This window comes from Triturus cristatus, chromosome 4_1, assembly GCF_964204655.1.
Source record: "Triturus cristatus chromosome 4_1, aTriCri1.1, whole genome shotgun sequence".
Classification (NCBI taxonomy): Eukaryota; Metazoa; Chordata; class Amphibia; order Caudata; family Salamandridae; genus Triturus; species Triturus cristatus.
The window spans coordinates 755,352,055-755,377,533 of record NC_140585.1 but is presented as its reverse complement, the minus strand read 5'-3'; the positions used below and the strand labels follow the sequence as shown (position 1 = coordinate 755,377,533).

General features: G+C 41.8%; 1 protein-coding gene and 1 long non-coding RNA gene across 2 annotated transcripts in view; one reads left to right on the top strand and one right to left on the bottom strand.

Moving 5' to 3' along the window:
* Positions 1–25,479, top strand: part of SLC38A4 (solute carrier family 38 member 4) — a 216,149-nt gene that overhangs the window by 707 nt on the left and 189,963 nt on the right. The gene's annotated exons all lie outside the window — the stretch shown is intronic.
* Positions 1–25,479, bottom strand: part of LOC146855487 (uncharacterized) — a 152,577-nt gene that overhangs the window by 35,839 nt on the left and 91,259 nt on the right. The window contains exon 2 of the long non-coding RNA XR_014981331.1: positions 19,125–19,301. This is a non-coding gene — a long non-coding RNA (uncharacterized LOC146855487). The remainder of the gene's footprint in view (positions 1–19,124; positions 19,302–25,479) is intronic.

The following is a 25,479-nucleotide window of genomic DNA, read 5'->3' as shown; positions in this document are numbered from 1 at the left end:
ATAGGACACCTGTTTGCATGTTTTAAGGAATCGAGTTCTTCTCGGCTCCCCTTGAATGCAGAAGCACAAAAGTGTGCCATTTTGTCGACTGCCATGTAATCTGTCACTCCTTATACTGTCAGGCAAAAAGCGCTCTACCTTCACACGTGGAATGCAGCTTTTCCGGATCATTGTCGGGGCGCAGACAGAATGCTGCCATTCATTTGTGAAGCGCTCTAAAAAGTCTAGTAGCGATCTATCTCACTGTGTTTATGAAGCCTCGTTCGGGAGCTAAGGATGAAAGCTGAGCGCACTCCCAGGGGCGCGGCGCGATGCCTGGGCAATGTCTAAGATTACCGTGGCATATTCCCTGTGCCTGCTGGCTCCAGGAATATGTCTTAAGAGTGTGTGTGGGGTGACAGAGTGTCTTCTTGGGCTCTCTAATGCATTGTGTGTGTCCTTATCGTTGTAATGTTTGACTCTTCAACCCCTAGAGAGACCCTAGCAGCCCGCACCAGTGGAGATGCTGTGCTTCTAGCGGCCTAAATTATATTTAGCCCTGTCTATATTGTAAATCGTTGAAAAGGTTCAGTACGTGCATGCACAAGCTGACCCAGATATAGGTTGTCTATACATACCTCGCGTCAGCTCCTGTGCAATTGCATAGTTCTCCCAGGTTTGCTGAGGCGCGCGCGCTCAGTACTAGGAGTCAGTCCCGGCCTGTAAAGTGCAGGCCTACGGACCCACAAGACTGGGATAGGTGAGCAGTTACATTCGTTATTCCTACTGTCTCGTGCGGATTGGTCGCTTAACGTTTGCAACAAGAGCCTTGGGTCCAGTATGAGAGCCATTGTGCACCAAAGCGCTATGAAGTGCTCAGCTGTGCTCGCAGTTTTTGCGGCCGCCCAACACGCCCAGCCCTTATTTTAGAGGGACACTGGTAGCTAAATCACTGTGCATGAAAGGTTACAGTGAGCTCGCCTCCAGCCCCCCTAGGATTTTAGCCTAAAGCACGCTGGGCCTGGGGCCACGACCCATGGGTAGAAACACAAGTGCATCTGTGAAGCCAGGGTTTGAGGCCCTCTCCTGCTATTGCTACAAGGCCACGTTAGGACATTTGTTGCAATTTGGCGCGTGCTTTGCGTGGCTCCATAAGGCTGCTGCCTACAGGTGCCTAAATGTGGCACTGGGTTAGGGAAAGTGATACTACAAGCCCCAGACTCCAAAGCGTTGATGACGTAAAAGCCAGGACTGGCCCGGGGATATTTGACATCCGTGTGTGATTAATGCCTGTTTTGCCAGATACGAGCCCCGAAGCACAGAGTGCAACCAGTTTGTTTTTCGGGCAAAAAGCCACAATTGGAGGTCAAACGGGATTCATTAGCGTGATTTCAAAGGGTGGGTGAACTGTGGCAGTTGTGGGCCTGTCCACGAACACAATGAAGGCCTCTCTGCGTTACTCAAGCATGTAGTGTCCTCTCCCAATTAGAGAAGCCGAGAACAAGGCCGATGGAGCGGCTGGTACCCAGGGACATAGTCCAGGCGCAGCCCCCGCAGCACAGAAGTGCATGAATGCACGTACACAAGGGCACATATAGAAGTGCAAACCGGGCAGCAGGGTAAACGGAGCTGTGTGTTAGTTGATGTGGGGGCAAAGTGGAAGTGTGAAGGTTGCCACAGAGAGTATTGGGGCAAAGATGACTAATGACGATATAGGACGAGAGCCAAGACCAGGCTGGAACGTCTGTACTGCCGGAAAAGTTTCTGTTTTAGCAAGTGTCGCCTATTTTACAAATGAAGATTCAGGGGGTCAGTGAGTTAAACCTTCACTGCTGACCTGTCAGCCTCATGTTTCAATATTGTCAGGCCTGGTGCAGCCCTTCACAATTCCAGAATTAATAGATTGAGTACCACTGAACTTGGAAATAATAGCACTCCGTGTGCAGCAATACAAGACGGCAGGCACTGCAGTAGAAAGCGCCCATCATCTGACTGAAGTCAAACCACCCACCGTAACGGTGCCAGCTGCTGCTTTAAATGTGGCCGTCCTGGGCGGTGATTGCTCCAGCAGTACTCCACCTATCCCCAACTAAAGCTCCTGTGTTTCTCTTGTCACGCCAGCGGTTTGCTGTGTTTCTGGCAGCCTAAGAAAGTTCTAAAGCAATAGGAACCAAATTGGGATGTCCGAGCAGTTGATCTGATCATTTGCTTCTTAATGAAGTTTGCTCTGCAGCTGAACAGCTTGAATGAAACTACTTAAGAATAAATGCTATTGGTTTAAATGGTACAATACAAAAAGAACAGTTGATGGACAGAATGCAGAACAATGTCATACATTCACCCCAGTACAGAGAACTGGGCCTAAATCCATCGTTTTTTCCCTCACCATGCCTTTCCAGTTTGGACCCAGCCGTATGCAAATCATTCTTGACCCTGCGGCCAATGGGAACAGTCCAGCCCGAACTGCCAGGCCAGGTCCTCCCTGGACTGGAAACAAGCATCCTAGGACCGGTTTGGGGCTTTTACCCCTCATCAGCCAGGATAGCTTGACTCCAGTGGCATGGAGAGCACGGGACCCACGTCTGGGCATACCCGTCCTATTCAGGGTGACAAATGCAAAAAGAACAATTGATGGACAGAATACATTGACCCCAGTTCAGAGATCTGGGTCTAAATCCATCGTTTTTGGCTCACCATGCCATTCCAGTTCGGATCCAGCCATATGCAAATCAGTCTTGATCCTGCACCCAATAGTAAAATATACATCTGTATGTCTTTAGCACAATTTTATATTATGTTTTGCAGATTTGTAGGGTGCACTATCAACCATGAGGGTATCCTGGTGCCGAGCAGGTGGAGTCTAGTCATACCTTGGGCCTAGTGGGAATACCCGAAAAGCCAGGTCTTCAGCTTCTTGTGGAATTCAAGAAGTGGGGAGGAGGCCCTGATGTGTGGCGATAGGTTGTTCCATGCTTTAGGAGTGATGTAGGAGAAGGCTCAACTGCCAGATCTGTTTTTTTATGCTTGGTATTTGCAAGTAGCAATATGGATGAGCATATGTGTCTGGAAGGTTTGTGAATGAAGATAAGATTGTTGAGGTATGCTGGGCCAGTGTTATGTAGGGCCTTGAAAGTGTGCATGAGTAGTTTGAATTGTGTTCGTTTGTGAATGGGGAGCCAGTGAGCTTGTTCAGGTGTGGAGTGATGTCGGTGCAGTGTGAGAGGTTGAGAGGGATTCTGGCCAGCAAGTGCTGAATGGTCTGCAGACTTCTGGTGTATTTTGTTGCTCCCGACATATCGGGTGTTATCATAGTCCAATTTGCTTGTGACCAGGGTGTACATGACGGTTTCCCAAAGAGCTGATTGAGATTCATTTGAAAATCTTCCTAAAAACTTTTAGGGTATGGAAGCATGAGGTGGTGACGGCATTGACTTGGGCAGTCATATCGAAGTTGCTGTCGATGATGATCCAGAGGTTCCTGTCAATTGTCGGACGTAGCTCTGTTGACCATCAGGTAGCGTTCCACGATAATTGGCTGTTTCTGAAGATCACGATTTCGGACTTGATGGTGTTCAGATTCAATTAGGTGTTCTTCATCTAGTGGGCGATTTCAGTCATGCAGGTATTCAACTTGATCTGGGTACTGAGCATCTTCTCCACAAGGGAGATAATGGGTTGTGTGTCATCAGCATAGGAGAGGACGTTGATATTGTGAGAGCTGATGATGCTGGTTAGCGGGATCATGAAGGCGTTTAAGAGGAAAGGCCTCAGGGAGGATCCTTGCAAAATTCCGCAGATTAGGTTGCAGACATATGAGGTGTATGGTGCCAGGCTGACTGCCTGGGTCCTTCCAGCCAGGTAGGAGCATATCCATTGCAGAGCGTGTCCTTGGATTCCGATGTTGTGTAAGGATTGGATGAGGATGGGGTTGGAGACTGTGTCAAATGCTACAGAAAGGCCCAGGAGAAAAAGGGCAGCCGTGCCTCCTCTGTCCAGTGTAATGCAGATGCAGGGTTGGAGCGGTCTGTAGGACTATCAGGCAGCACCTAGTGGGCCGGTCTGAAAGTTCAGTGTGTGGACTGTTTTTTAGTTGTTTTTTGACCTGTTGTATGGTCAGCTGAGCCAGTATTTACTATTGATTTTCATGATATTAAAACAAACATTTCCTGCAATAAACCTAAACCCATGCAGTCGTTCATACCTTGCAAAACAATTATATAGCGTGTCTTTACAATTTCAAAACTGCCCCAATTTGCAAACATGGGTTACATTTTTAGCTCTCTAATTCAGTAATAGGGGTCCCTTTTATTTTGGTGATCAGTCCTATTTTCTTCTCCAGTCTGACTGTGTGCAGTTGTCATCTGTGGTAGCAATGAGGGTGGTTTCCATGCTGTGGTTGGGTCTAAAACCAGACTGAGTGGTGTCAAGTAGTTGGTGGTCGTTGAGGTATTCGATGAGGTGTCTGTTGATGATTTTCTGTAAGACCTGTCAGCAGGGAGATCGGTCTGTAGTTGGCAAGTGTTGAAGGGTCTGCAGAGGGTTTCTTCAGCAATGGGAGGATAGTTGCATGTTTCCAAGCATCTGGGAAGCCTGCAGGAGAGGTGAAGGCATTCAGAATTGATGTGAGCATGGTGCTGATGGGTTGCAGTCCTCTGGAGTAGGATTAGTTGGTGAAGGGGTCCAACTAAGTCGTGCCAGTGCTTTTAGTGACTTCAGATACACAGGCTAGTATGTTGGCAAATGCACATTTTTTTCTAATTTTAAGGGTCCTTGGTTTTCCCTTCCCTTCTGATTATATGTTCCTAATCATCTTTAAATGTTTTGAGCATCACACGGTATGTCATACATACACACACACACTCACACACACACAAAATACATACACACACACACTTAATTTTCTCTCTCTCACTCTCTCTCTCTGAGAATTTCATACATATTGTGAAAGAATGGCATTCTCCCGGCCCCCCACACCATGCCACGTCTCCATAATGTGAGCTTTACATATAGACACAATCACGCACAAATGCACACACACAGGTTACCACAGTGTGAGCTACATAACTGAAATACACATCAATGTTTGCCTACTAGTCCCCATTCACAAGAATCTTCTGCACTCTCTGTAATTTTGTCTCCTATGGATACTCACACCTGCACACTGGTCCATAGTGATGCCTACATACATTCACATACACTCCCAAACGCACTGTGGGAAAATGTCACTCATTGTGTGGGAGGATGACATTCTCGCACACACTCCCCGATCGCATCTTCTAAACATGAGCTCTACATGCAGATCTGCACATACACGGGTTCCCATGGTGTGAGCTACATACATACAAACACACACTACTGCTTGCTTAATAGTCTCCACCCACTAAGATCTTCTTGCCCTTTGTCACAGAGGTAGAAAATAATTGTTTTATTTAATGCACACAATTTGCTGATAATTATTTTAATGATTACTGTAGATTACTTTCTATGTAAAACCTTTAAAGCCTTGTTACGATTAGCCCCGAGGGGAAACAATAATTAAGTGTCAAGCCTGCATTATTGTCTTGGAATTGAGGCAAAGTTGTCTCGTATAACATTAAGGCTCTGACTGGCAGGGATCTCAGTGACAGATTAATGTTAGAGATTCAGGGGCCCATTTACAAAGAATAAATCCAGATTTTCGAGTCTCTAAAATCTGAAAAAGTCTCTAATCATTACGTTTGCAATTCACAAAGTATTGCATGATTGTGAGAAAGGCCTCAATAACTATCTTATGGGAATGCATATCTTCTGCACGTTTGCAAACTTTAAGCGTCATAAACGCACACTGCTCAAAATAATTCTTTCTAAAATACCCAGGAGAAAGCAAGACAATTTCAATGTTACACATAACTTTGGATTGGGCAACATAAATGTTACAGCCAGTAGAACAATCTGGGATAACACTCAATTCCAATACCAATTTAACATCAACTTTCAAACAATTCATGTGTATCAACTCTAGGGAAACCTATGGACCAAAACACAAATGTCATAACCAGTCATGCATAATCAACAATATCCACACATGTACGTTCCTTAAAAACATGAAAAAGTAATTCCATGCCTAACAAAGATGTGCATGTTTAAGCCGCGCCATGGAAAATCTGATACCAGTGCCTACAGCTTAAGGGTGTGTATTGTAAGCATTCACATCTAAGGTGTGTGGAACACACTCGGTACAAACCTCCATAAGATCCAAAGCTGAACTTTATTGAAGCTGCTTTGTTAGATACAAATCAGGTTAACAATGGGGATGGCCCATCATGGTCAATGACGTCAAATGCACATACCCACTATTCCCTGGAAAGGCTGGATGGGGGTATGGTTATATGTTGGGAAAGGATACTTATTGTTGTTTCAATATTTAGATGTACACTCAAGCTCTTCATTTTAAGGAAACTTACAGACATTTTCCAACACATCTCTGGTCATCAATGGCATAACATAGGCCCCCGCGGTCCCTGCGGTGCATGGGGGCACCCCCAGCACAGTACCATGATCTGAGCGCTCCTGACTTGAGTCTGGAAGGGGGCCCCTCCATGTACCCTGCAGTAGGGACCTTCAAGTTTCGTTACACCACTGCTGGTCACCTTAGCCAGCCTTATGTTAAAAGCTGAATTTATTTGTGGAGTAAGTCTTTTTGACCACGTATGAATGAATTGCAATGAACCCCATTTTCACAAAGTGAGTGGGGGAAGACAAGGTGTATTGTGAAAAAATATTTTAGGGCTAGTAAAATGTTTGCTTGTTTTTGTCTTTTTAAGCCCCATGATTGGTATTCATTCCACTGGCATAAGTTATACAAGGCATAAGTTACAAGACTTTTCACCCACTGCCATTGATGTCAACACCTCTTTTCATATCTTGCCAATGGACAGCTTTGCTGTCAGGGAGAACTCATGCCATCACACATCAGAAATGATTGTGAGCAATGACCTGTACAGAAATCCATCATCTATCACAAAATTTAGCACTCTGCAGAATAATGCTGGTCTGTGCAATTTTATGCTGAGACTCGATATTGCACTGCAGTTTGAAGTATAAGACTTTGCATAGAATTTGTTGATGGTTAAAAAGACTAATGGTAGATGTTAGAAATTGGGTCTCTAGTTGGAAGAGGTTTGCACCCTGTCCCAGTAGGGACCACCATTCTAATCAGGGTGAGTCAGTCACACACTTAAATCAACCCATGCTCACCCTCTGGTAGCTTAGCACAGAGCCGTTAGGCTTAACTAAGAAGCAATGTGTAAAGCAGTTATGCATAAGTGAATACAGTAACACAGTAAAAACACCTCAAAAAAGACTCTACAATGAGGTATGAAAATATTATCTCTTTTAATCTTCAAAACAAGATATAAAAAATAGGAATCCAATAAAGGCATCTCAAGTTACAAATACTTCAAGAGTGTACAATGCTGAAAGACCCCTTGCGCTTTCAGTAGGTTCTTTGCAGTGAGACTGGGGAAATGACAGCGATCCATGCCATGGCTAGTGAACAGACTTTCTCCCCGGGTCAGCATGAAGCAACAATTCTTCCAAAGTTATTACAGTTAAAATGCAATGACAAGTTTGTGGGAGACTGATCTACTCACTGCGTTCTGGGCCGCCCGTGAGAGCGCTGGTGGGTCCTTGTAAGTCCTGGAGTGCACAGTACCTTTTTCAGGGTATTGCAGCAGTGCCATTGGCCTAGGGACCCATGTTGCTGGAGTGAATGTTTAATTCTAGTGATAATTATTAAAGGTCTCAAATTTGCTAAAAGTTTAACTTTTTCCAACAGTTTTATAGTGTGGATGTGGGCTGTTGCCATCATAAACTTTGTGAAGGCTTTTATCAAAAATGAATAGGATTTATTTGTTTTTGAAAGTGTATGGCGTTCTTTTTATTCATAAAAACAACCTGCGAAAAATGGCTTTGCGCAAAACAAAATGGACAAAACCCCACTGTTAGTGGGAAAATTGTTGTGCAAAAACATTTTTTTAGGACATTTGGACTGTGTGCAAAGTCTTGCGATACCATGAAGTGAGAAGTTAGTTAATTTAGTAAAACTGGATCCGATATAGGTTTGCATAGTGTATAGCAGCACCACTCAATTTAAATTAAAAATGAAAGAAGGACAGGAGGAAAATAGTATTTCAAGATCATAGAGGAGCACTGTTACTCTACGACTGAAGTGAAACGGTGCAGAGACAGAATATCGATTCAAAAATACAGAGTTGCACAAATATCGAGTTGCAAAAATCTTGGGTCAGAAATATCGACATGCCGATTCTTGTGGTCAAGAATATTGATTGTAGGTAAGTAATATCGATCTTAAAAATATCGAAGTGTTTAATATTGTTTGAAAAAATATAGTTGTTAAAAATACCGTTTGTTTATTAATGTTATGTATTTTAGTATATATTTTATTTGTATGTATTGTATGTTTTTTTCTATGAGAATTGTTTGTATTTTTAATATATGTGTTAAATAGTAGTTAATTTCTTTTATTTGAATTTTGCATTTTTAGTTCCGTAGCGGGTTGTGGGTTTATAGGGGAATCGGGTGGGAAGTAATTTAATTATATTACATGTACTGATTATTTTTTATTTATTAACATTTGTTTAATTGACATGTTATTGTGTTGAATTTGTAAAGTAATAATTGGTTGTTAATTAATTTAAATTGATTAATTGTTAATTAATTATGGTAATTTTGTAATTAAGTTTAGGCGTGTGTTGTGGTATTTATAGCTGTTAAGGGTGGGAAGTATTTTTTTTTTTGATGAATTAATAAATGGCTGTTCATTAATTTTAATTAATTAATTTGTATTAATTATGGTAATTGTGTAATTAATTTTTGATGTGCTGTGGTGTTTAAAGGTGTTAAGGGTGGGAAGTAATTTATTTTTAATTGATGAATTAATAATTGGATGTTAATTTTAATTAATTAATTGGTAATTAATTATGATAATTATGTAATTGGCCTGTGAACAATCACCAATCCTTGAACTCAAGAAAAAATAGAACAATTCCCGCCTCCCCCTCCCCCCCTGGGTTGCATTGGAACACGTCATATATTGTGACAGCCTGTTAGTGGCTGCATAAAGATGTGTGGCTCAGTGGCCGTGCAGAGTGGTAGCCGGGATTGTGTGTGTTAAATTTGGTGTTCTCCTAAGCCATTGCCTTGGGCCACCTAAGCTGCTCTAGGGGACCCTTCCTCTTCCATGTCATCCTGTCCAGAGGCTATCAGTTCATCCACTAAGGTTTCCCAGGCTTTTGCGTTATCCATCTTGCCAATCCCCGGACTGGCTTCCCTAAACAGTAGCCTGCTTTCTGCCCCGCCCACTTTTCTAATTCTCTTCTCCAGGTGGTGGTCAGTGGGCCTCTTGGGGCCTTCCAGTTCCTAGCTATCTCCCTCTTGGCTAGTAATCAATGTTATATTTGATATGTATTTTGGGTATTTGTTTAATTTTTTGTCTGTTGATTTTACTTTTAAAGGGGTAAAGGGTGGGTATTAAATACATTTTAATAGCTGTATTATTATTTGTTAATAGTAATAGTTTTTAATTTATAAATACGTTTGAATCGTGTTTTATTATTTTAGAGTGTAATTTGGGTGTGTGTTGTGGATATCATAGTGTTAAAGTGTGTGTAGTCAATTACTGTTTATTAGTTTTCCTTTTTATTAATAGTATTTTTTAAATTGATTATTAAGCATGTTAATTTTGGAAATAAATGTAATTAAAAACGTTGAAGTGTTTTGCTATTGGTGTGGTGTTATAGGGTAGGAAATACAATAAATACATTTATGTATTAATTAATGTATTTGTTTGTAGATATTTTCTAGTATAAAAGAATTTTATTTTGTGAATGTATTTATTATTTTATATAATATATTATGTGTAGTTTTTTATATGTAACTAATATTATAACGTTTTTAATTTTTATATGTTTAATATATTAGATTTTTTATTTCTAAATATTGTTTATTTATTTTTATGATTTTTTTTATAATTTCTAATATTTTTTTATTTTTGTTTTAACTGTTTGAGTTTTAATAGTAATTTTTGTCTCTTCGCTATCCAACACTTTCCCCAATGTTGCACTCACTGGAGTGGGAATAGTAATTTTTACCCCTCCGCTATCCAACAGTTTTCCTACTGTTGCACTGATTGTATAGGGAAATGTAAATGTAAATATTTTTTAATAGTTTCATGTTTTAAATTATTATAGAATGTTTTTATATTTTAAATTATTGATATATATATATATATATAATATATATAAATATATTTTATTTTTATAACATTTTAAAGTTTCAAAATAAATTAAAGATAATAGTTTATTAATTATTTTAAAGTATATATATATAAATTATTATGTTTGTGTGTTTATTTTTCTAATTACATTTATTTGTTATATTTTGTTAAAATGTATAATACATTTATTTTATTTTGTTAAAATTAATATAAATATTTAATATATTTAATATATACTATTTTATTTTATATATATTTAAAACTGTATTTTTTTACATCTATATTTTTTACATCAATATTTTTGATTCGATTTTTTTGTACTTACCTGTGTAGGTATGGGAGTTGATATTTTTGTATTCTATATATTTTTGTCGATATTTTTAACATCAATGTTTTTGTCATCGATATTCTATCAGTGAATCAGTGGAACAGTGGTAGTGCCTCCTGGCTCAAAGGTCTGATGGAGCTTCCTTTCATTTTTAAACTACACAAGCTTCATATTGCATGATCCAAACCAAGGTGTTGAATCATTTCAGAAAGTTGTGTATTGCCTATGTTTGCAAATTTGCTCCCCACCAATCTGGCATATATTGTGGGCTAGGAGCGGCCCCATTCCAAAGTTAAGGTGCTCTTTGTGTCAATATTCTTTTATTCTCAACCCGCTTCCTCTCAGATTGGCGTGTGCAGCACTTGCAGCCTAGTGGACAAGTACATCTATGGATGCATGGCAGCATGGAAAATTAAGTAAATGACTGCGAGACCCACAAAAAAGCGCAACAGTCTTTCAAAATGAAAAAAAGACACTGCATAACAGAGAGGATGATGTGCAGCCTTGGGGTCATCAAGGTCATTTTAGCATGAATCCGCCAGGTCATGGACCCAGAAAACAATGAGGCTGGGATACATTTTGGGCCATCCCATAGAGAGACTTCTTCATAAATCTCAAAAGTTTTCTGGCACTGGAAGATAATGCAAAACTTTACTTTTTCTGCTTACTACTATCACAAAAGATATGCAACACCTCACTAAGAATGTACAATAAGAAATACAGGCCTAATAGAGAGGTGTTGATTTGACCTTTGAATGACCCTAAGAATACTCTGCCTCGCCTCATATCCCGAAATAGAAGCCTGAATGTCAAACCAAAATTGAGACGCACCCCGTAACTTGCTATAACATTAGAAGTGCCTTTGTGAATATGGCGGGTCTGCATTCTATCACTGTACCTTTTAAGTCCAATCTTCGGATATAGCAACTATCAGCAAAGACCATCATTTACACTCTGGGGAAGAATCAAAGAAAACTGTGATGTTTGTCTGATCTAAGCTGTGATGCTTTATTCTGAAACTAAATAAGACTGCCTCAAAAGAGAATTAGCTCAAATGGCTGTCGGAAATAAAAGATAAAAATAAAATATAAAATATTTATTAAAAAACTGGTACATCTTGTCAGAGACCAGCCCAGGGACAAAACAATGCCCTTTTTAACAAGGAAGTAAATATCAGATTTCATGTCCAACTCTATCTAGAAGCTCATACATGTGATAATTAAAATGGCGGAACTATTTATCAAAGAAAGGAGATGTAGCCTGGTGGCTAAGTTCTAGGCAATGAAGCGTTGACACGTGGTTTCTAATCTTGTCATCACAACATAATCAAATCAAAACATTTTTATTGTTCAAGAAAACCCTTTTCTCCTTGTGTATCGAATAGTAAATAAGTGTGAAATAAATATGTAAAAAAACACTGTAGAGGGTGCTGTTCCAATTATTTTTTCCCATCCACAACCTGTTGTTTTTTTAATAGACAATTTGTGGAACAGTGTTAGGATAGGAGCAAAATGCGTACTTCCCCAAATACTTAAGGGCATATTATCAAGAGCAAGTGCTGATAAAGCGGCGATAATTTTATTACCCTATTAGCAAGCCTGCGCTAACATGCGTTAGCACAAGCTTTCCGGCGCTAGCTGGCGTTTTTTTTCATCGCCTTGCATGCCAGCGATATGTATTGCTAATGACATGCAAGGTAGGCGTTACTTACCTACATTTCACAGTAAAAATCGCTAAGAGCACTTCGCTGTATTATCAAAGATGACCCGCGATACAATAACTCGCGCTAACCCCCGATGAACGCAGGTTTTTAACACCTGCTAAAAACCTGACTAAAGCCAGATCCCCATCAGAAGACCCACAGACATCCAAGAGGTAGGGGCATATTAGCAAGTAAGCGTGATAATTATCGCCCGTGCCAAGTATCTCTTTGATGTCTGAGCGCCCATCGCTGTCGATCGCAAGGTATCGCCTGAAAACCTATCGCCTCTTAGCGCCCTTTCCCTGACATTATCGCCTCTCACAGACGTGTTGATAATACGTCGGTAAGAAGCCAAAAATAATCAGGGAAAGGAGGCGATAACAAAACTCCTGATACTAGGCACGGGCGATAATTATCGCTCTTACTTGCTAATATGCCCCTTAATGTTTTATCCAGTTGTTTCTTTATAAATAGTAAGGTTCTATTGATTGGTTCGTAAAGCAACACATGTTCATGCAGATTTTAGATTAATGAACTCATTTAGAGTTTCGTGACACTTGAAAATCCTTCAATTTCTGTAGCAAGTGCTGAATCCAGACAAGAACCCACCTATAAAATTTTCTCCACCAAATTATGTAAGAGTGGAACAATTCCGTCAGCAGATTTGATGTTTCACTTCTTACAGATATATTAGAATGTTCAGCGTACTTACGCTTTCCTACTGTTGGCTATGCTTACATAAGACTGCATTTTAGATTTTTTTTGTGGGAACGTTACAAACTACGCTCATATTTTGTTCCTTGAAAAATGTCCCATCTTTCATTCAATGGAATATTAAATATCACAGCATTTTCGTGACTATGAAAATTGCATCTTTAAAAAACATGCTGTGTCCACTGTTGCATGAACAAATAGTTTCAGAAATTTCTAGTCAAAACTTTCAAGCAAAGTTTTAAAAGCCCAGCAACCGGAGCTAGAGTTCAGGTAGGTCACACATACTTTGTTATGAATACTTTGCTTCTGGTGAAACGAGAGTTCCAGTTTTTGAGCTTGAACTTGCCCGAGACGTCATTAAGACAATAACTCAAAAAGAAGCCGAAGTGCCGCAAATGGCGACTAACTAGAAATGGCCGGTTAGAACACGAGAATAGATCAGGGGTGTAGATAGAGAGCAAGCCTCTGTGCCGGAGGCGAGCTTTGCTGCCAAAACTCATCCCAGCAACAAGTGCTCTCGGGATGGCGGCCACCAGCAAGGGCCCTTGAGCAGAAGCTGCAGCCACACGTGCTCAGGCTCTCGCGCGCTGTGTTATTAGATGAAGGTTCTCATAGAGCGGGTGGTTTCTGGACATAAATATCCTGCAAACAAGTCACACTGCAGTGCCACCCAGTTTGGGGCCCTTGGATGCAGTATAGTAGTAATTGGCAGTGCTAAAATGCCCACCCTGATGACAGTACATATTGGGCTTCAGTGAAGGTGTTCACAGAATTATCAATATTTTTTAAAACCCAGTTTGCTTCACTTCGCAGACCAAATGACCCGAACTTGTAAGTGTTAGAACACCGGGGTTCTGTTATTTCCTGGGTTAGCTTATATTAAGAATATTGTTGGCACTGCACACAAAAATAGTTTTAAGATTCTCCGTTGCTTGTACCCAAGAAGGGATGATGTAGCTAGCTCAGATGATTTTGCAATCTTAATATTTTTTAAAGGCCTGTCTGCAGATTGTGTTATAAGTCGGAACACTTGATGTTTGTTATCAATTCTTTAAAAAAGTATAATGTGACAGCTGAGAGAGAATGGTCTTGGATCAGTGAGCTCATTCTTTCGTGTGCCTTTCATGGTTCTCCCTTGCCTTAATAGCCTAATGGATTTACTTTGTTTAGACACAGCACCATTGGAATTCGTGATGTTCGCCTCTTTTTTAGCGAGTGTTATCACTTTCAATGCAATTACAATGCCTTACCCAGACATTCAGACACAGTTCTAATCTCACATATCCATTATAAAATCATGTATTTTGTCTCTTTTCTTTCCTAATAACATGTTTTTGGATGTTTTGCCTTTTTTTGGTTCATCGTGTAAATATGTGCACATGTGAGTATTACCATTACTAAGTTTCATTCAAAATATTGTCTCTTTGTCAAAAGTAGGACAGTTAATATTTTCTGCATCAGCTTTTTAAGTTCACCACTACAACACATACCTCTGACGTTTTCATAATACTTTTTTTTTTGAGAGCCAGTTTAACTCTTCTTATACACTCTCTTGCTAAGCGGCCATGATCCCACCTTCCACGTTGTTGTAACCTTAGATGCTGCTTCATTATTTGAGTTTCAATTGTAGGATAGCTTGGATCAACACACAAAATGTCACACAATTATTTACATAACACTCAGCTTAATCAAAAGCCAGAGCTGTTGGTTTTGCAATGCTTGTCTTCTTTGTGTTGGATCCCCATAACTGCTCTCTATGTAACCACCTGCCTGACTCTTACTTATTATCCATTCAATAAAGTAATATTAGGGTTTCTTTAATAAAACCCCAAACGTAAAGCAAAGACAAAGTCAAGGTTGCATTTTGCGATGCAGCGCGTGCAAAGGAATTCGTTTTATTTATTTAAATGTGTACTTACCTCGGTTCATCCATATTCCGGAGTTTACATTTCCCCACCCTGCCCCTCCCCCGCCCCGTCTCACTGCCCCACCGAGCTCTCTCCACGGACCGCTACTGCAGATCAACCTTATTTGCACCCTATATGTAACATCATGTGAGACATCTTTATGTTACTGTAAGAAAGTGGGTTATTAATTGGGCTAGATGTGAGTTCACCACAAGGAATAAGGCCACACATGTGTCAGGATAGAACACAGTTTCAATAATTTGAACCTGGACTCAACCTCCTTGGAAGATATTGCACAGAGCAGACTGGCTTAACTTAAGAAAATATGCAAAGTATTTAGGGGCAGATTTATAACGGACTTGTGCCACTTTTACGCCGCCGTTGCGTCACTTTTGTGACGCAGCGGCGGCGTAAACCCTGCGCCATGTTGCGCCCCATTTACAACGTGATGCATCTAGGGAGATGCGTCACGTTGTAAAGCCTGCGCCACATGTGGACGTACCTGCACAGGCGGGGGCGTTCCGGCGCAGGAACGCCTCCGAAAAGTGGCAGAGTGAAATCTACAAGATTTCACTCAGTCACTTTTCCGGCCATGCTGCGTCAAAACCCTGCGCCTGCTTGAAGCAGGCATAAGGATTGACGCAGCATTGTAACGATAGGGCACCTCCGAGCCTTGCTGGAGCTGCGTCGCGCTTGCGACGCAACTCCAGCAATGCGCCAACCTTCCGCCATCAGATGCGTCACGCATCTGTTTATCCTTGCGCCACGATGCGCTGCATTGTAAATGCGGCGCATCTATTGTGGCGCAAGGGTAAACGTTCGTGACGCATCTTCCCTGGCGCATCCATGCTGATTTGCAGGGATGAGCCAGGGAACATAAATCTGCCCCTTAGTTGTTGCAAAATAGTGAAAAAGTCAAAAAACAATACAATTGAGATGCTACAACAATGTCCAAACATAGAGGAAAATATAATGAGTAAAGCAACACCAAAACAACAAACATTCAATAAGGGTAACCAGATATATGCATCTTTAAAGATATAATGCAAAAACTGCCCAAAAAAAAGTAAGCTGCCTCTCAGTATTCAGTGTTTTTGGGTGACCAGCACCTAGGCATGATTTCTGGCCAACCGCGATGGAGAGCAGGTTGGATACACCAAGCAGTTTCGTCCTGGTCAAAGATGTAACTTTCTGTATTAGTCTCTGAAATGCAAGTCAAGGTGGGGGTACCTACATTGCCATGCTCAAGGTGGCAGGCAGGTGCCTCTTTGGCATTGTGGTGGGAGCTGCTTACAGCAGCACCCGCCGCAATGTCAAAGATATGGACTGCGACCACCACTGTGGCGGTCGCATCCGAATTTGCGGTGCGGGACCACCCCACTGCTAGGGTGGCGGGCGGACCAAAGTCCGCCCTCCATCCTAGTGGGGCCCTAAGTCTTTTTAATAGTGCTCAGAATTCTCCAGATGGGCAAACCTGAAGCTGTATTCGCTGAAGTCCTCCAAAAATCACCTGTTGTCCCAAGGTACTACTGAGGCTCTGAAGGTCTTGGCTGTCCAAAAATGTTCTAAGTCCCAACTTTTTAGAATTTCTGAAGGAGCTCCTCTTGGTCCCTTTTAAGGCTCTCAGGCCCTCAAGTCCAGGACTTACTCCAGCTGAAACCGCTAGTGGGGTCCAGTTCAGTTCCAGTTGCTAATGGTCAGCTCAGAACTTCAGGGAAAAAGCCTCTAACAGCTTGTTGTGTATCTGGACAGGAGGTTGACCAGATGACCCTAGGAGTTCACTTCTTAATCCTGGATACAATAGGAGCATGTCCCGTCCGTCAGGTCCCTACATAGGTCTCAGCTTTTCTTCCACAGGTCCAGAAAGTGTTCTCTTGAACTGTGAGTTTGGTGCCACCTATGTCGGATTTACTAGCAGGTTGGTGGGTGATGATTCCTGGACACGCCCTAACCAATAAGGAAAAAGTTCCCTAGGACAAACAATCCCACTTTTGCAGTACATCCTGTTTGTCTTTCTGCAGACTATACCACAGTGCCCTGGTCTAATTCAAAACCAAAATGGCTCATCTTTTTGGTCTCCGATGTGGCATGTGTGGCATGTGTGTCAGCCAGAGGTGTGTTTAGTCAAATGAGCAGGCCCACCTTCTCAGCTACACCAAACTGGTTCCTGGAGCAGCTGTTTCACCTACTAGCCTGGCGACAATCTGGCTACAGAGAGCTCAGGAGACAAAAGGCTTCTCTTGCTCAGGTCTCGCTTTACACTTAATTATGAATGGGCAGGCCTCACCCTGGTCCCTTTCATGTTAAAGAATTCCCTTAGCCCTCGCCAGCTGTCCTTCTCAAGCTGATATGTGTCAGATGCCTCACATATGGGTCTTCCTGTCAAAAGCCTTAAATCATTGTTTCTGCTCTGGGAACAGTTTTCACACTCCATTCAAGAGAAGCAGGCCCGGGAAAGATCTCCAGCCGTATTGCAAATCAGCCGCTGCTACCGCGGCAGTCTGATCTACGGTGATGCACATAACCCCGAATATGTCACTACAAGTGCGTACAGACTCACAGGAAACACATGATATGTACACATATGCATGACATATGTGGAGATATGTGGGGATATGCCTTGTGCTGCATATACCCCATTGCTGGAGTGTGTCCAGTCCAGTCAATGAGGATATATACAACCTGAGGACTTACCTGCATTCTGGCACTTGCAGGGTTGTAGTCTTCGAGGTTCAGCTGCTGTGGTGTAGGGGGGACCTGGAGAAAGGGATCCAAACCAGAGACCGCCAGGGAGAAGCAGATTTGGTTGAGTATGCTCCCCAAATCCTTCATTTACGATGAGTCGAGACAGCCGGTTGGACTGCCAAAGGCGGATTGTCGGAAATGCACATCATAATCTAGACAGCAATCGGAACTCCCTGTACAGCTCTATGGTTGCTGCTTTCCTCCGACCGCCATCTCAGCGGTCGGAGAAAGGCTGTCTGTGTCACTGGTCTTCCAGCAGTCAGTCGGACTGCATTCAGCATGCATCATAATTTGGCGGTTGATCCGACTCCTTCAGACGAGCCCATGGCGGTCCAATCAATGCTGACGAGGCCATGGATGTTGGTCCGACCGGCATCGTAAATATCCCTAAGTATAGCGTTTCAATTAATTTAGAAGCTTGTCCCAAACCACAGACTGAAGAGTTATGATTTCATTTTGAATTTCAGTTTTTCTCATAAGACCACTGCAGCCATTTTGCAATTAAAAATATCCTTTGGGGTATAGTCACAGTGGGTAAAAGTCAATATTAAATTCTTGAAGTTTCCACTTTTATATACTAGGCACCCTGCCTTGTGGGCTACAAGGCCGACTTAGGGGCAGCTTATTTGGTATTTAAAAATAGTGTTCTTTTCTCTAAGAACAGCGGTTTTTGACAGGTTCACCAGCAGGTTTAACAGCTCTAGGAGTCAAGCGACACAGGTAAACCTGAAGCCATGTTTCTATTGTCAAGTGCATGGCACAACATGTGCTGCAGTTCACATGTGACATTTAACATTTTCATGCTACTGGTGTACTTTCTTCACCATGTATTGTTGTCCTACCGGAAAGTTAATTATGCCAATTGGGGTTAGCCAATTCAACCATGCGTCAGAGCACATACACTAGGCTTGAACAGCAGGTCCCTAGTGTGCAGAGTTAAAGAAACAGCAAAAACAGTCGGCAAACGAAATGGGGTGACCAGGCAAAAAGAGATATTTCCTCAAAGCTTCCATTGGTAATACTGCTGTTCAACTAATTTGAGCCATCAAACTAGTTAAACAAATGGCAATGACTTACACACATGATAATGGTCTAAATGTTCAGGATCAGTTCCCCAAAAACACACATTTTCAAATGGGTCATCTCATAATAAGGGTGATGGCTGCAGGAGGCTATGCAGTGCATTTGTTGAACTAACTTACAAAACTATGCTGCAGTGTTTTGGAACATGTCCATCAAACAGGGATTGTGGGCAAATGCATTCACCCAATTGTTCTCCCACACTTCCCACAAACTTCCTTAATATCTTGTTTCTTCATTTATATTTCCCTCTCATATGGTGCCTCATCATGATCCTTTCTTCTTTAGGCAGTAGCCTCTGAATGGAAGACAGGAAATTTGGATTGCCAATGTAAGAATACTTTAAATCCTCTCATTACAACTAGACATTTGAATCTACCATTCAGTGCCTACCTGTAGCTTGAGATTGGTGTCCTATTAAGGGTGTATCACTGTGGCTGTTGTTTCTGCTAGTAGGTCAAAGCAGCAGGAGCTGTGAGGAGTCTTATGTTTTCTTCTTTCCACTTAGAAAATGTGTTGTTGGTTGTCCGGTGTCCTGCCTCAGAGACCACAACCACAGTGAGCCAGCATCTAAATAAAGAGAGTAAAGTTAGCCCCCTATGAGTAGATCCCAGATTCAGATTTGGCCAATAATGGAAGGCCAATGACTCTACCATGGTTCAAACAACTCGAAGTAGACCTATATAAAATACACTACTATTGAAACATGTAATGAGCCACGTCCTCTTTACAAATAATGTTGTGTAATTTTGGAAAGTAAATATTGAGGATGCAAGTTAGATTCAATTATGATGATTGCGAACGTAGGTGCACTATTTAGCAGATATATGCAACTAAAATGTTTGAAAAATGCAGTTCATTCTTGAAAATGTCCTATCCCCCTGAGCTGAGGTTCTTGTGAGCAAGATATAGATCGGGAATCTACCTGTAAGGGTTTTCATGGCTTGTTGATCAGGTTTGAAGAAAGTACCTGGAAGTTGCGTTTATGATATTTTAACAAAAGTGTAATGCAATTTCTTTTCTTTTTTGCCCAATAAACCCTAGCTAATGTGCTATTTATACGTTATATGTATCAATCATCCTTCACCTGTCTCACCCCCTTTCTCATATCTGTTGTTTTTGGGTCTGGTGTTAGCCAAAGCGTTTTGATTTTACTAAAAGCACAAGTATAATACATTTACTTAAAGGGGCTTTCAGGCAGCCCTCTGTTTCCATTGGTCTGTAGTTGTATCATTGACATGTTGCTTCCGCCCACTACAGTATACAGCATGTGTCAATGGTCATCCTACTTCAGCCACTGGATAACTTCACTTTGAGTAACTGCATTTTGCTCTTTCACGTGGGGCACATCTGCACACAAGACAGTTCCCTTCAGTGCCAGTGATTTTGCTTTACTTTAGTATTACTCTAGGGGTGACTTTATTTAGAGTCGGATGTGATAGCACAATGCTTTCAATCAGCACTTCTGTTGTTTTTGAAGTGACCAGAGGGAAAATTCCAGCTTCCTCATTTCATGTCTTCTGCTAATGCTATTGTGTATTCGTTGTTTATCCAACTGCTGCAATTTCTCAGCATACCAAATTGTGTGCATTTAAAACCGAAACTGTTCTTTATAAAGCTATCCTCTACATTGTATGTAGGCAGCAAAGTGCATTTAAACCTGCACTCCTGTAAATCATGCTGATATGTATTTTAATTGAGGACTGCAGTTACATTTTGTAAACCAATTTGGGGGCATATTATCAAGCCAGGCGATAAAATTATCGCCGCTTTAGCGGCAGAAAACTGACGCTAAAACTGCGATAGTGGGCTTGATAATATGCTCTATGGAATTCCAATTGAAGCCCATGTTAAATGTGATGGACATCTAACATGGGCTTCAATTGGAATTCCATAGAGCATATTATCAAGCCCATTATCGCCGTTTTAGCGCCTGGCTTGTTAATATGCCCCTTAGTCTGTATGCCCTCCTTGTATGGCCTTCTAGTTTGCTTTCAGTGCTCTTGTATGTTGTACTTAAATAGATATTAAACAATGTATTAGTATTTTGAAGCTGTAGTATCTATCTATCTATCTATCTATCTATCTATCTATCTATCTATCTATCTATCTATCTATCTATCTATCTATCTATCTATCTATCTATCTATCTATCTATCTATCTATCTATCTATCACGTCATGAGGTATTTGTTTGTCAAACTAAGTAACAGAATACACCTCTGCGATGTTTAGTTATTTTAGGCCATCTTTTCCACTTTCTCTGTGGTGCAGATTTAGCTCAGCTATGCTGAAAGGACCCAGGCCCGAACTGTTCATTCTGCTGGGCTAGCATTTTCCCTGTGGTGGGTATGCCTGAGGAGAGCCAGACATGCACCAAGGGCCGGTCCTGGTGAGGCCTCCTAGAGTGTGGGGATGGTTTGAAGAGTCTTGGCAGGGCTCATTTGCCTTTCCAGTCGGAGCTGCTTGTGTTTACTCTGCGTCCAGTTTAACTTAGCAACTGCTGCGCTGGTTGTGAAAGAGCACCAGACATGCTGATGTAAAAACAGGGACATATGTTGTGCACTTGCTATTTTGTGTTTGTTTTGTGCAATAATGGAGATTGGATGTGTAACAGTGGGTATTTTAATAATGCATTCTTAATTATTTTTAACTATGAAACTTCAAAAACATGTTATTCTCATTTTTAAGACCACAAGAAGAAATATAATTCTTTGAAGGTAGAGATTATTTGCAGTTGCACATAACCGATAATGTGATGTAAAAGCATATGACATAATAAGGGTCTCACGCTCTGCCCGATGCTGACGTAAGCGCGATAGTATCAATGGCAACGAATTGTTCTGCAACATTGAACGGGGCCCACCCTCGTTCGTTCTGAACGCCTGCACATTTACCTAATACGAACACTAGTCGTGGTGAACGTCAGCGTCATGGCACTCTAGATACCTCTGCATACATGCCAACACTTTAGAGCAGGCACGTGGGAAATTTAAAACAAGCATTTTCAATGCAATAGGTCTCGCATTATTAAAGTTTGAGTTGTTGGCACTGAAAATGAAAATATTTTTGGGGGGGTATTTGTACGTGCATTAAGAAATTAAGTACTTATAAGCAAAGCAACCTGTTAAAAATTGTCAGAAATGCAATTAGATATAGCAGGTTATGCAGATGATATTAAATATCGGAAAAAAAATGAAATTAGTTTTAATTTAAATACTGTAAAAGTTATGCAATACTTTTTAGAATATGAAGATGATACGTATTGGGTATGGTAATAGTTGTGTAATCTTTTCATTAGTAAGAAATTGTTTAGTGTTATGTTTGTTGTTAAAATATTAATTGTAATGTTCATAAAAAGTTGGAAGGTATGATGGCCTGAGTGAACTTCTTCTCCCTCTACAGCAGGAAGTCACTATAACGGAGGCAGGGCTTTCAGTGGAATGGAAAGGCTTTGTGGGGGGGGCTCTGAAAGGGACGTGGCCGATGTAATGAAGGGCGTTGCTTAAAACCACGAACTGAAAACCCATGCTTAGCATAGTGCGTTGCCCCGCTGATTTTTTGCTGCTTCGTCATTCCATCCAGATACAACAAGTAGCATTACACCTACAACAAGCCAGGACTGTTGGCTTTGTCAATGGTTGTTAGTTGCATTAGACAAATAAGCAACAACTATGGCTTTGATGCAAATAATTTTGAAAATATAAGCTTCATAATTCCCCATCAGCTTTGCATTAATCGTGATTGCCCATGCGCCAAGATAACCATATTGCCCCATCAGGTTAATCCATTCAGCAAAGGCCAATAGCCCAAGAGGTGGACCCACAGAATGCATAAAATAAAGCAATCATCCCAGAATCGCAGAGAGCAGCTGTGGTTGCTTCCATTAAATCTAATTCCAGTCTAATGATTTTCAGCATTGAGCACACATATAATATATCGTTTTTTACATTGTGCTCTCGTTGCTAACAGTAATCTAGTGCTTTATATTTGACAACAACTTGGTTTACATCAGCAGACTCCAACGCAAAGAAAATGGGTATGGTATGTAGTGTGAAGGTGACGGGAAAATAGCAAGGAAGGCGCTTTGTCCTTGAGGCCTGACATTAAAAGCAATATTGTTCTGAGTCAAAAGCAAATTTAGGACGTTTATGTGCATTCCAATATACGTTAGACTGAAAAAGTGTTGCCAAAGTGCAAACAGAAGCTACAAACACTTCGTGCCATTAACAGAAGGCAGGGCCTCACACTGAAAAGCTGCACCAAACTCTCCTACTCATTATTTCCTCGCTTCAGGAAATGGTGTGATCCTGGGCACGTCACCTTATCGCTCTGTTCCCCGGTTCAATTAGTTGTTTCATTTGAGAGAAATAATAAGACATGATACAAAATGAACTTAAGGTATGTAAAGAGGAACTCACCAAGCGCCATCTGTTGCACTCAAGGAGCTTGTGGAGCGCAATCTCAGCTTCATGACAACGCTCCTTTTGCTATCGAATTCCAAAGGGTTTGGGCACTGAAAGTTGAACTGATCCTGCTGCTCGCATGTCACCTGCTCCAGAGAGAGCAGAGAACACTGTCGATGTCCAACTGTGGCAGCCAGGTTCCGGCATGGCTCCAACCCACTTTGTCTGCCAAAAGATGGACTTCTAGGAGCTTTAGCCCATGCCGCTGCGGCGCTGACGGGGCCCTGAGGCAGCGGCGGCTGCCCGGAAGTACAGCACATACACGCACTATAATAAAAAACAATGCCAGGCCGCCTGCAGCTAAGCAGTTACAGCACATACAAACACTATAATAACATACCATTGCAGTCAGACCTAGTCATGCTGTGCTCATGCAGCCTCACACACATACCAATGCAGCCAGACTCAGCAATGCTGCAGTCTCAAACACAATCAAATAGACAAAGCGTGGTAAATCCGCCCATGCACGCGTAGGGGAGAGGCTCAATACACGCAAGAGGAGGATTCTAACTTTGAAACAGTATGTCAGCTAGAGGCACCAGTGACTGAATATGCACCCTTAAGTGACTTACCTGTAAACGGCAAAAGAAATGTGTTAATGCTAACGACAGTTAGGAGATTCAAACTGCGCACAGCCACGTGTTTGCATGGGCATAACACAATCAATTTCTATTTGATAGTAACTACCTTAGTAAAAGGGGTCAGACTAAGAAAGAATAGGTGTATTCACAGTGTTGCTGAGTTTTCGAGGAGTGGTGTGCAAATTGAGTGCAGGCACCAAGTGTGGCTGTAAGCTAGGTTGACGATGGCAGCAGAGAACACGTTTAAAGTCCTTTGCCTAGTGTAACAAGCCCGGCGGCGGTAAAAGGCTTGAAAAGTTTGTAGCGGCGAAAGTGAAAGTAATCGAGCAGAGCATCAAAGGGCTGGGTGAGAAGGGAGGGGGGAATGCAAGGGTCAAAGCGGCTAAAGTGAAAGAAAGCTATAGAGAAGGGAGGGGGGAGTGGGAGCAGCTGTGCACGTGCATGTGATCGTGCACTCAAGGTTTAGGCCAGCCAAAAGACTGTGGGTAGCACTTTGAAAATCCCACATATAAAATGTCTCTTCGAGCCTTTGGCTCGCGAGACCTAAAAATAGTCGGGAGAATGTAGTTTCCCCTTTGACATATTGAAATAGAATGCAATCTTCCTGAATCGGATCTATTCATTCTTGGAGGGGGGTGGGGGGTGAACCATGCATGGCAAGCATCAACTTTCACTTTTGCCTTGTTTGCATCGGATCATGATTCAGTAATTCAAATCGGTTTCTGCATGCAGGAATGGGGAGGCGGGAGACGAGCCTTGAAGTCGGTAGACTCCCGGCTGAATAGGAGGGGTTGGCATGCTTGCCTCTGAGTGTTTTTGGGATCCAAGTGTAGATGATTTGGGGAAAACTCGTGAAAATCTGCATCAGATTTCCACAAACTGCAACTGAGAATTCCGACATGCACCCTGATTCTAAGTTTGGTCACGGAATATTCCCTCTGTCCTTAGTGGATTTACAATCTTTGGCATGGCCTCATTTGAAATTCTTTATATTTAGGGTGTTTACTACAGTAGCTGAGGCTTCTCCAGCAAATTGGCTGTGTGCTTGAAAAGAGGACTCCTATAGGTTGAAAAATGTTTTGATTGAAAATCTTCCAATTTCTTTCAATGATGGCTAACATTCCATCCCAAAAGCCTCTTCATTAGAGCCCAGATTTATCAAGAAGTCACGCAATGCAGCAGGTGTTATCGGAGATCCCTGCAGTCCCTGTTATGCAGGGTGGCCTCCAGACCTCCAGGGCACACAGAAAGCTTCAAGTCGTCCCAATTCAGCTGAAGGTCTTAGATGGTTTTCCCAGTTTGAATGTGTGCTGTACAATGCAGCATGTTTGCAAAGTGAGAAACACAAGAAGAAATTAAAACATTTCGCTCCATCGGGCCTGCCTCAAAGAGGTGTAGGATTCTGGCCCAAATCTCTTTCTAAAATCATTTATAGATTTGCACAAAAACCATGAGTGGTTGCATGAACATGCCCATGCACCACCCATAGGATTCCCTCTTGACACAAAGGGGCCTATTATGATGTTGGTCATAAGGCCTCCGACCTCAGGCTGGAGGCCTTACAATACATCATCAGTTTTAATTCCGACCGGCTGATTTTAAATCAGCCGGTCGGAATTGAAACTGGGCAGTCATTGCGGCTGGCTTCTGATTGGCTCAAGGAGCCCATCGGCCAGTCAGAACCAGCCTGTAATCCAAATGG